Source organism: Bos javanicus, chromosome 1, assembly GCF_032452875.1.
Source record: "Bos javanicus breed banteng chromosome 1, ARS-OSU_banteng_1.0, whole genome shotgun sequence".
NCBI lineage: Eukaryota > Metazoa > Chordata > Mammalia > Artiodactyla > Bovidae > Bos > Bos javanicus.
This window is the reverse complement of record NC_083868.1, coordinates 140894238-140906765: the sequence shown is the minus strand read 5'-3', so window position 1 is coordinate 140906765 and position 12528 is coordinate 140894238.

Sequence of the window (12528 nt, the reverse complement as noted above, 5' to 3'; positions counted from 1 at the left end):
AAAATAGTGATGTATTAGATCATAAAGAAAAGTCTTCAACAAATAACAAATAATTAATTGCACCTAGGTTATGATGGAATAAAATTAAATTAGTGGAATAGAAACTTTTTACAAAACTATATAGATACTTGATGCAACAATAGCTCCCAAGTACACTAGCTGGCAGTGCATTAGGAGGGAACACAGACCATATTAAGATGCTTGAACCTCACAGTTCATTAAACCAACCTGAATCACAGGAAAAATGGTTAGCAGATATGAGCAGTGAGCTCATATGGATTCTGAGCAGATATGAGCAGTAAGCTTCCTGATCCCTGGGCTCCTCGGTGTCCTGAGTCCTGTCTCTCTTCTGCCACATCAGCCTTCCCTGACAGCATGACCATGAGAGCTAAAGTTGAGGTCTGAGCATGAGGCTAACTCAATAGAAGGTTGCCTTGGTCACTGTCCCATCCCTGCTCCACTGACAGGAGTAAGGAGGCCTGGCTTAGCTGTGGCTCACTAGTAGTCTGCTGAGAAGCTGTGATTTTCATGTTTCTTGGGCAGAGCACAGGGACCATAAAGAGTCCATAATGGGTGTCTCTGATGACTGGCTAGGTCTAGGGGAGACACAGTCACCAGCCCAGAGGTTACATGCCCATGACCTGTTTTCCATCCCTCTCCTTCTGTTAACTATGGTCTTCTTTATTACTTTATATTTTGAGGATTTGTCCTACCTAACCATGGACGTGAGTTTGAGTAAACTCCGGGAGATGGTGATGGACAGGGAGGCCTGGCGTGCTGAGATTCATGGGGTCTCAAAGAGTCAGACACGACTGAGCAACTGAACTGAACTGAACTGAACTGAACCATGACATGTCTTATAGGCTACTAATGTACTTTCTATATTTAAGGTATCTTATCAACTTTCCCTGTTTCACAAGCTTCTTCATTATCTACGTTTAACCCACTCTGTGGTTTCACTGTATCTCATAAATAGCTTACTTGAGATCTATGCTTAATTATGTTTCATAAAAAGTTCTGTATGATCTCTACAGCACCTGAATTACCTTCTTCTTAAAAGCACTCAGAGTAAAACCTGAGCACAGACTTATGGGGGCTTCCCTGGTGGCCCTAGTGGAAAAGAACCTGCTTGCCAATGCTGGAGATGTAGGAGGCGCAGGTTCGATCCCTAGGTCAGGAAGATCCCCTGAAGGAGGGCATGCCAACCCACTCTAGTATTCTTGCCTGGAGAATCCTAAGGTCAGAGGAGCCTGGCAGGCTACAGTCCATAGGGTCACAGAGAATCAGACACTAATGAAGTGACTTAGCACGTACGCATGAACAGACTTATGGGACAGAATTACTTCTCAGAAAAACATACAGAGACTCAATATACTACTGGGGGAAAGAGTGACACTGGACAGTTTAGATGCTAAATTTGCATCTTTAAACACCATTGTTTTTATTCCTAGTTCAGGTCATTTCGGTTGCTCGTTGTGTCCAACTCTTTGTGACCCCATGGACCGCAGCACTCCAGGCTTCCCTGTCCATCACCAATTCCTGGAGCTTATTCAAACTCATGTCCACTGAGTCAGTGATGTCATCCAACCATTTCATCTTCTGTCATACCCTTCTCCTCCTGCCTTCAATCTTTCCCAGCATCAGGGACTTTCCCATTGAGTCAGTTCTTCACATCAAGTGGCCAAAGGATTGGAATTTCAGCTTCAGCATCAGTCCTTCCAATGAATAGTCAGGACTGATTTCCTTTAGAATGGACTGGTTGGATCTCCTTGCAGTCCAAGGGACCCTCAAGCATCTTCTCCAACCCCACAGTTCAAAAGCATCAAATCTTCGGCGCTCAGCTTTCTTTATAGTCCAGCTCTCACATCCATACATGACTACTGGAAAAACCGTAGCTTTGACTAAATGGACTTTTGTTGGCAAAGTAATGTCTCTGCTTTTTAATATGCTGTATAGGTTTGTCATAGCTTTTCTTCCAAGGAGCAAACATCTTTTAGTTTCATGGCTGCAGTCACCATCAGCAGTGATTTTGGAGTCCAAAAAAATATAAAGTCTGTCACTGTTTCCATTATTTCCCCGTCTCTTTGCCATGAAGTGATGGGACCAGAGGCCATGGTCTTAGTTTTCTAAATGTTGAGTTTTAAGCCAACTTTTTTACTCTCCTCTTTCACTTTTATCAAGAGGCTCTTTAGTTTTTCTTTATTTCCTGCCATAAGGGTGGTATCATCTGCATATCTGAGGTTATTGATATTTCTCTGGCAATCTTGATTCCAGCTTGTGCTTCCTCCAGACTGGCATTTTGCATGATGTACTCTGCATATAAATTAAATAAGCAGGGTGACAATATACAGCCTTGAGGTACTCCTTTCCCGATTTGGAACCAGTCTGTTGTTCTATGTTCAGTTTAACTGTTGTTTCTTGACCTGCATACGGATTTCTCAGGAGGCAAGTCAGGTGGTCTGGTATTCCCATCACCTTAAGAATTTTCCACAGTTTGTTGTGATCTACACAGTCAAAGGCCTTGGCATAGTCGATAAAGCAGAAATAGATGTTTTTCTGGAATTCTCTTGCTTTTTCAATGATCCAGTGGATGTTGGCAATTTGATCTCTGGTTCCTCTGCCTTTTCTAAAACCAGCTTGAACATCAGGAAGTTCATCGTTCACACACTGTTGAAGCCTGGCTTGGAGAATTTTGAGCATTACTTTGCTAGTGTGTGAGATGAGTGCAATTGTGTGGTAGTTTGAGCATTCTTTGGCATTGCCTTTCTTTGGGATTGGAATGAAAACTGACCTTTTCCAATCCTGTGGCCACTGCTGAGTTTTCCAAATTTGCTGGCATATTAAGTGCAGCACTTTCACAGCATCATCTTTTAGAATTTGAAATAACTCAACTGGAATTTCAGCACCTCCACTAACTTTGTTCGTAGTGATGCTTCCTAAGGCCCACTTGACTTCGCATTCCAGGATGTCTGGCTCTAGGTGAGTGATCACACCATCATGGTTATCTGGATCATGAAGATCTTTTTTGTATCAGTTCAGTTCAGTTCAGTTCAGTCGCTCAGTCATGTCCGACTCTTTGCGACCCCATGAATCACAGCACGCCAGGCCTCCCTGTCCATCACCATCTCCCGGAGTTCGCTCAAACTCACGTCCATCGAGTCAGTGATGCCATCCAGCCATCTCATCCTCTGTCGTCCCCTTCTCCTCCTGCCCCCTATCCCTCCCAGCATCAGAGTCTTTTCCAATGTCAACTCTTCACATGAGGTGGCCAAAGTACTGGAGTTTCAGCTTTAGCATCATTCCTTCCAATAGTTCTGTGTACTCTTGCCACCTCTTCTTAATATCTTCTGCTTCTGTTAGGTCCATACCATTTCTGTCCTTTATTGTGCCCATCTTTGCATGAAATGTTCCCTTTGTAGCTCTAATTTTCTTGAAGAGATCTCTAATCTTCCCCATTCTATTGTTTTCCTCTATTTCTTTGCATTAATCACTAAGGAAGGCTTTCTTATCTCTCCTTGCTATTCTTTGGAACTCTGTATTCAGATGGGCACATCTTTCCTTTTCTCCTTTGCTTAGCTTCTCTTCTATTCATAACTATTTGTAAAGCCTCCTCAGACAACCATTTTGTCTTTTTGCATTTCATTTTCTTGTGGACGGTCTTGATCCCTGCCTCCTGTACAATGTCCCGAGCCTCCATCCATAGTTCTTCATGCACTGTGTCTATCATATCTAATCCCTTGAATCTATTTGTCACTTCCACTGTATAATCATAAGGGATTTGATTTAGGTCAGACCTGAATGGTAGTGGTTTTCCCTACTTTCTTCAATTTCAGTCTGAATTTGTCAGTAAGGAGTTCATGATCTGAGACACAGTCAGCTCCTGGTCTTGTTTTTGCTGACTGTATAGAGTTTCTCCATCTTTGGTTGCAAAGAATATAATGAATCTGATTTCGGTATTGACCATCTGGTGATGTCCATGTGTAGAGTCGTCTTCTCTTGTGTTGTTGGAAGAGGGTGTTTGCTATGACCAGTGTGTTCGCTTGGCAAAACTCTGTTAGCCTTTGACCTGCTTCGTTTTGTACTCCAAGGCCAAATTTGCCTGTTACTCCAGGTATTTCTTGACTTTCCACTTTTGCATTCCAGTCCCCTATAATGAAAAGGACATCTTTTTTGAGTGTTAGTTCTAGAAGGTCTTGTAGGTATTGATAGAACCGTTCCACTTCAGCTTCTTCAGCATTACTGGTCAGGGCACAGACTTGGATTACTGTGATATTCAATGGTTTGCCTTGGAAAGGAACAGATATCACAGATGTCGTTTTTGAGATTGCATCCAAGTACTGCATTTCGGACTCTTGTTGACTATGATGGCCACTCCATTTCTTCTAAGGGATTCTTGCCCACAGTAGTAGATATAATGGTCATCTGAATTAAATTCTTCCATTCCAGTCCATTTTAGTTTACTGATTCCTAGAATGTTGACGTTCACTCTTGCCATCTCCTGTTTGACCACTTCCAATTTACCTTGATTCATGGACCTGACATTCCAGGTTCCTATGCAATATTGCTCTTTATAGCATCAAACATTGCTTCCATCACCAGTCACATCCACAACTGGGTGCTGCTTTTGCTTTGGCTCCATCTCTTCATTCTTTCTGGAGTTATTTCTCCACTCATCTCGAGGAGCATATTGGGCACCTACCGACCTGAGGAGTTCATCTTTCACTGTCGTATCTTTTCTCCTTTTCATACTGTTCATGGGGTTCTCAAGGCAAGAATACTTAGTGGTTTGCCATTCCCTTCTCCAGTGGACCACATTTTGTCAGAACACTCCACCTATCTTTTATTCCTAAGTAGGAATAATTAATTAATACTTATCATTCAATCTCAAAGTGCTCTTTTCATTTTGTTCTTTGAGCCAAACTAGGAAATTGGTTAAGAGTGCCTTTTTTATTTGGAGGGCAGAGGTCTGCTGGGGGGATGGGATGTTGGGCAAAAAACATAGCTACTACTTCCAACTTCAGGAGGTAATTCTTAACTGGTTAGAAGAACAAAATCTGTTTAAATCAAGAACTCAGACCATGCAGTGGAGAGAGGTTGCATTTTCATAAGCCTTGTCCCCCGAAACGTATGTTAATCTTTTCATATGTGGAGCATTTAGGATTTTCAGTAATTAAAAGAAAGCTCAGAGCAAGACATTTACTTGAGGATCCCTGAGAGATTTCAGCTCCAGGTTCCACTTAAACCCTGTGGCATTTGGTAACACCTGCAATATACCGGTTTAAACTGGGCATTCTGGATGCATTTGGTGGTAACCACTGGCAGCTTCAGTGCAATTGGAATGAATAAATAAAGACCCATGACAGGTGGGAAGGAAGAGGGATGGGCTGGCCTCAGGTACTCCCCCTCAGAGGAACGTGTTTCTCTAGGCTGTTTACTTGAGCAGCCGGTGGTCCTGGCAGGTCATGAACTCTGATGCTGCAGAGTCCAGCAGCATCTCTGCTCTGGTCTCAGTCAGCTCTCTGCTGCTGCGCCATTTCTCCACTCCAGCCTGTGTCATTCCCAGTGAGACCTGGAAGGCGCTCCCTGGTCCCACACAGGATGCCAGCCCTCAGTGCCTGCTGCCTCTCCTTCCAGCATCTGTGACCAAACAGCCTCTGTATCTTGCCACCTTCCTTTATTTCTCCTCCCGGGTTTGCTTTTTCCTAATGTTTCTAATAAACGAAATTTATGGGGTCACAATTCTCCAGGCTAAGTGGAAATTTCCTCCCCCTAACCCAACACCGCATTTGAAAGGGGGACGTTTCCCCCAACTGCAATTCACAGAATGTTTGCATTTGGCATTGATGTTCCTGGCTCATCTGTCTTTCAAAGCCTTCTAGTGTGAAAGTGTGAAAGAGCACACATGGTTGTCAATTTTAAAAATGCACAACATGAGAGTTGCAAGTTAAGTTTTGTTGTTATTTCAGTCTTTCAGTCGTTAAGTCATGTCTGACTCTTTGAAACCCCATGAACTGCAGCATGCCAGGCTTTCCTGTCCTTCAGCATCTCCCAGAGCTTCCTCAAACTCATGTCCATCAAGTCAGTGATGCCATCCAACCATCTCATCCTCTTGGGGCAAAATGATGACTATAGCATGTCAGATAGTGCTGAGAAACCACTCCAAATTGGAAGTGGGAAGTACACACAATCAAGCACATATTTTTGCAGAGTTTCTGCTAGTCTCCTGAAGCTTTCTACTAGTCACGAGGAGCAGCCATTGTCAAGAATTTTGGTGCTTTTATAGGTTGGAAGAGATACAAGAATTGTGCTCATAAAATCGGCTTCTGAAAATATCTGTCTTAAGACCTGTTCTGAAAATTCCCCCCAGAGCACAGAGGGCCTGTTTTTTGTTCTCCACCCTGAACTCCTTTCAGGGGGTGTTGAAAGTCAGCAGCTGCAGCAGCTCATGATTTAATCTTTGTAGAGCTAGATGGCAAGCACCCATGGCAAGTGCCAATTTGTAGCTGTCTGGTAGTCACCCAGACACTCTCTGAAGCTAAAGGATGGAGTATGAATCAAAGTGCTGTACAGCATCACTGCAAATAGGCGCCTCTCGTGGGCAGGGCCGTCCCAAGGTGACTGCACCGCTGGTGATGAGCCAAGCTCCCCACTAGCAGCTGCACCGTGAGTTCATGATCACCCCTGGAGTCTCCTCGGATTCATAACAGGCTGAGTATTTATGCAGAAAGGATTGGGTGACAAGCAAGCATGCTCCCTTCAAAGCTAACACTGTGCATGTCAGTTATACCTTTTCTCTCAGGAAACCGACAAGGTGAGCCATCATCAGCAGCTGGTCAGAACTCACAGACTGAGAGTGTCAGGCCATGGCAGCCACAGATCTCCTCCTTGGGTCCTCCTGACTGTCTAAATCTTTTCTTCCCAATGAACATTAAGTGAATCGCCCTCCTTACAGCAAAATGAGGCAATTGGTCTCTTTACTTGATACCAAAGGAAAATTGAGGCAAAGAGGGAAAAAATTAGAATGGCAAACACTCTTCAGAGCCCCAGAGCAAGAAACATATATACTTTTTGCATTTTCTGCTGCTGCTGCTGCTTCTAAGTCACTTCAGTCATGTCCGACTCTGTGCCACCCCATAGACGGCAGCCCACCAGGCTCCCATCCCTGGGATTCTCCAGGCAAGAACACGGGAGTGGGTTGCCATTTCCTAGAGACATTCAAAGCCATTTCTGAACTTTAAAAATTGTGCATCCATTTGGAATAATTGAAACTGAAATGTGAGGGCCATTACATTCACTAATACAGTTACAATGGGATGAACTGCTTCTCAGAGGAACTGCCAATCGAGCTGCTGTATTTAATAACTTGAATACTGAAGTTTCCCCAGGCAAGGAGACAGTTTTGCCACCAACTGGGGGATTCTTTTTCCCCCTCTTACTCCTTTCTCCTGTGGTGGCTTGGCTGTGGTCCAAGCCCTCTGGAGATCTCAGCCAACAGGAGGAACCCCTGCTCAGCTGTTTCCCAGGACAGCGAGTCACTGAGTGTGGAGGAGACAAAAAGGACAGGAAGCCCTAGTCCCATTTTGTTCCCAAGCAGTGACAGCTCAATTTCTCATAATCCATGGGAATGAAATGTGCATGGCTGCTACACATGGAGAGCAGGATGAGGAGTCATTAGGTCTCGGTCTACAAATAGAATCATCAGGAAAAGGTCTGAACCCAGGTTCCCTGGGGTCATAGAAAGGTCACCATGATGACATATTTGGACCCACTTGGTTAACACAAAAGTTTCATTGAAGTGGGGAGGCAGATGAGAATGAGTCTGGAAATTAGGGCAAAACTGCTAATTCTAGGCTTCTCTGGTGGCTCAGTGGTAAAGAATCCACCTGCCAGTGCAGAAAACATGAGTTCAATTCCTGATCCAAGAAGATCCCACATGCCAAGGAGCAACTAAGCCCATGCACCTCAACTATTAAGCCTGCTCGCTAGAGCCTGCGAGCTGCAACAAGAGAAGCTACTGCAGTGAGAAGCCTGTACACTGCAACTAGGGATTAGCCCCCACTCTCTGCAACTAGAGAAAAGCCCACGTGACAACAAAGACCCAGCACTGTCAAAAATTGAAACATGTATAATATCATATATGAAACGAGTCACCAGTCCAAGTTCGATGCATGATACTGGATGCTTGGGGCTGGTGCACTGGGATGACCCAGAGGGATGGTATGAGGAGGGAGGAGGAAGGAGGGTTCAGGATGGGGAACACATGTATACCTGTGGCAGATTCATTTTGATATATGGCAAAACCAATACAATATTGTAAAATTAAAAAATAAATAAATAAATAAATAGCAAAAAAAATAAAAACCTAATAATTCCAACATGAGCAATGGGGTCTCCTTGCTGTAGTCTGCTGGCTTGAGTAAGGATGATGGCCAGCCTACCCAAAGCCCAGGACCCATTAGCACCTCTGCCACAGTTTGATTTACAGAGTTGCAATCCAACATGCCTGCTGATCCATTAATCGGGGGTGACAGTGACCCAGGGCTTCAGCCACACATGAGGGGTGGTGCCTAATGGGAAAAGACATGCCTCTAGGGCAGTGTGAGTAGGACCCTCAGGGTCTGAAATGCTGAGCCAATGGCTGAGCTTGAGCTTCCATTTCATAAGAATCTTCTAAAGTCAGTGTCTTAACTCCTTTGGGCAGCTGTAATAAAATACCACAGACTGGGTATACACAGTGCTTATACACACAGACATTTAATGTTCATGGTTCCAAAGACCTGAAGCCAGAGAACAAGGTGACAGCAGGGTTGAGGGGGCCTCATCTGGGTCCCAGACATCTCACTGTGTCCTCACATAGTGGAATGGATGAGGGCGCTCTTGGGGTCTCTTTTACAAGAGATCTGAGCCCATTTGTGAGGGCTCCACCCTTACAATCTCCTACACGTATGCGTGGTCAGTTGTTCAGTCATGTCCAACTCTTTTTGACTCTATGGAACGACTCTACAGAGCTGCCAGGCTCCTCTGTCCGTGGGATTCACCAGGCAAGAATGCTGGAGTGTATTGCCATTTCCTTCTCCATGGGATCTTCCCGATCCAGGGATCGAACTCAAGTCTCTTATGTCTCCTGCATTGGCAGGTGGGTTCTTTACCACTAGGACCACCTGGCTATTACCTCCCAAAGGTCCCACCCTCTTAGACCATCGCATTGGGTGTTCAGCTCAGTTCAGTCACTCAGTCGTGTCCGACTCTTTGTGACCCCATGAATCGCAGCACGCCAGGCCTCCCTGTCCATCACCAACTCCTGGAGTTCAACCAGACTCACATCCATCGAGTCAGTGATGTCATCCAGCCATCTCATCCTCTGTTGTCCCCTTCTTCTCCTGCCCCCAATCCCTCCCAGCATCAGAGTCTTTTCCAATGAGTCAACTCTTCGCATGAGGTGGCCAAAGTACTGGAGTTTCAGCTTTAGCATCATTCCTTCCAAAGAAATCCCAGGGCTGATCTCCTTTAGAATGGACTGGTTGGACCGCCTTGCAGTCCAAGGGACTCTCAAGAGTTTTCTCCAACACTACACTTCAGAAGCATCAGTTCTACGGTGCTCAGCTTTCTTCACAGTCCAACTCTTACATCCATACATGACTACTGGAAAAACCATAGCCTTGACTAGATGGTCCTTTGTTGGCAAAGTAATGTCTCTGCTTTTGAATATGCTATCTAGGTTGGTCATAACTTTCCTTCCAAGGAGTAAGCGTCTTTTAATTTCATGGCTGCAATCACCATCTGCAGTGATTTTGGAGCCCCAGAAAATAAAGTCTGACACTGTTTCCACTGTTCCCCCATCTATTTTCCATGAAGTGATGGAACCAGATGCCATGGTCTTGATTTTCTGAATGTTGAGCTTTAAGCCAACTTTTTCACTCTCCTCTTTCACTTTCATTAAGAGGCTTTTTAGTTCCTCTTCACTTTCTGCCATAAGGTTGGTGTCATCTGCATATCTGAGGTTATTGATATTTCTCCCGGCAATCTTGATTCCAGCTTGTGCTTCTTCCAGCCCAGTGTTTCTCATGATGTACTCTGCATATAAGTTAAATAAGCAGGGTGACAATATGCAGCCTTGACGTACTCCTTTTCCTATTTGGAACCAGTCTGTTGTTGCATGTCCAGTTCTAACTGTTGTTTCCTGACCTGCATATAGGTTTCTCAAGAGGCAGGTCAGGTGGTCTGGTATTCCCATCTCTTTCAGAATTTTCCACAGTTTATTATGAACATTGGGTGTTAGGAGTTCAACAGATGGATTGTGTTGGGACACATTCCAGCTATCTCAGTCTGAGTTTACTATTATCACCAAAAACTCATGTTATTTTCCTACCAAATGTTAAAAAATGATTTTCTTTTCTTAATCCTACATCCACTTTCTCTTATTTTCATCTTTGACCACATCAGAGTGAAAACTGGTGGCTGGAAAAACCATTTCATTTGGTAAGAAAGTTTAATAGTTTTATTTCTGCAGTACCTTACTTCATAACAAGTTGATGAAGAAATAAGAATAACTTATTGCTATAAGAATAACTTGTTAGTATAACTTGTTAGAAGCTCAGGTGTGGAGTTTGCTAGTATAAACAATCTTGCTGGTGAGAATAGGAAAGACACAGATGTCTTCTGAGCTGGTTGCTCTTGGCTTATGAATCCCCTGGTAGTGTTCTCTGCTGAACTTGGCTGACCTTGGTGGCTGAATATGCCCAGTGCCCTTACCCTCTGGCTTCTGATGGGGTCAGCAAGGGGAAGCAGGGGCAGAAGACCTGCCAGTGCAAGGGGAGAGAGATTTGGAAATCGTTTCCCATGTTAGTCTCTGGGCACATGGTATCCTTCTGGTCTGCTGCATCTCAGGAAATGGTCCTCACATTGCACTTTTTCCCAGAGACCTCTGGGAAGTAGCTGAAGCCATTTCAACCTCTCACCTTTTTTTAGAATTAATTTTATTGGAGCATAGTTGATTTACAATGTTGTGTGAGTTTCAGGTGTATGGCATAGTAAATCACATATATCCACTCTTTTTTAGATTTTATTTTCATATAGATCATTATAAATTATTGAATAGAATCCCCTGTTCATGCAGTAGGTTCTTATTAGGTTTCTATTGATATTTTTTATATAATAGTGTGTATAGGTCTTGATGGGAGAGGGACTTCCAGTTGTTGTTGAGTCTCTCAGTCATGTCTCTTTGTGACAGCATGGATGGCAGCACGCCAGGCTTCCTGGCCCATCACCATCTCCCAGAGTTTGCTCAAACTCATGTTCATTGAGCTGGTGATGTCATCCAACCATCTAGTCCTCTGTCACCCCTTTCTCTACCTGCCCTCAATCTTTCCCAGCATCAGGGTCTTTTCCAATGAGTTGGCACTTCACATCACATGGCCAAAGTATTGTTTGTAGCTTCAGCTTCAGCATCAGTCCTTCCAATGAATATTCAGGACTGATTTCCTTTAGGATTGACTGGTTTGATCTTCTTGCTGTCCAAGGGACTCTCAAGAGTCTTCTCTGGCACCAGAGTTCAAATGCATCAGTTCTTTATGGTCTAGCTCTCACATCTGTACATGGCTACTGGAAAAACCATAGCTTGACTATGTAGGCTTCTGTCAGAAAAGTGATGCCTCTGTTTTTAATATGCTGTTTGGATTTGTCATAGCTTTCCTTCCAAGGAGCAAGTGTCTTAATTTCATGGCTGTGGTCACCATCTGCAGTGATTTTGGAGCCCAAGAAAATAAAGTCTGTCACCATTTCCATTTTCCCCAATCTATTTGCCATAAAGTGATGGGACTGGATGCCTATCCCTATAATAGTGTGTATAGGTCTTGATGGTGGAGGGACTTTCAGTAAAAGAGCTAATCCCTTCTGCAAACTCTGGATCAGGTGTTAAGCAATGAGTGCATTAGTACTGCATGCCTCAATATTTCTTACTCACAACAATCCCTTTCGGATCCAGGCCATTTAACAGAGGGAAAAGTTAAGGCACAAACCCAAGGTCTCCAAATCCACAGCCCACATCTAACTATATCTATATTTCCCCTATCTAGAGTTTTTTCACATCCTGATTTTTCTCAGCAAAATTTTTCCTTTTTTTGGTATCCATTAATAGCTAAATGAGCACCATTTGAAATATGGGGTATGGTAAATTACTTAACTCATATCATTAAAATAAAAATACTAGTCATTTACTTAATTTCACAATTTTATTAATATTTGGTCACTTAATTTAGTCATTTACTTAATTTCACAATTTTATTAATATTTTTTGAATTAAATTTGCCAAATGACTCCACTTTATTTTTGACAGCACAACTAGTAAATAGTGAATATTATAAACAAATAATATGGTACCATTTCTACATTTCATGGAGATGGGTGATTAAAAAGTAGTTATACAAAGTTCAAATTAAGCAGATTCAAAATATTACATGAAAACTCTTGGATATGCCATGTATACATCAAACTTTCTTATATGTTTTGTTAGTATAATTTGTTACAGTT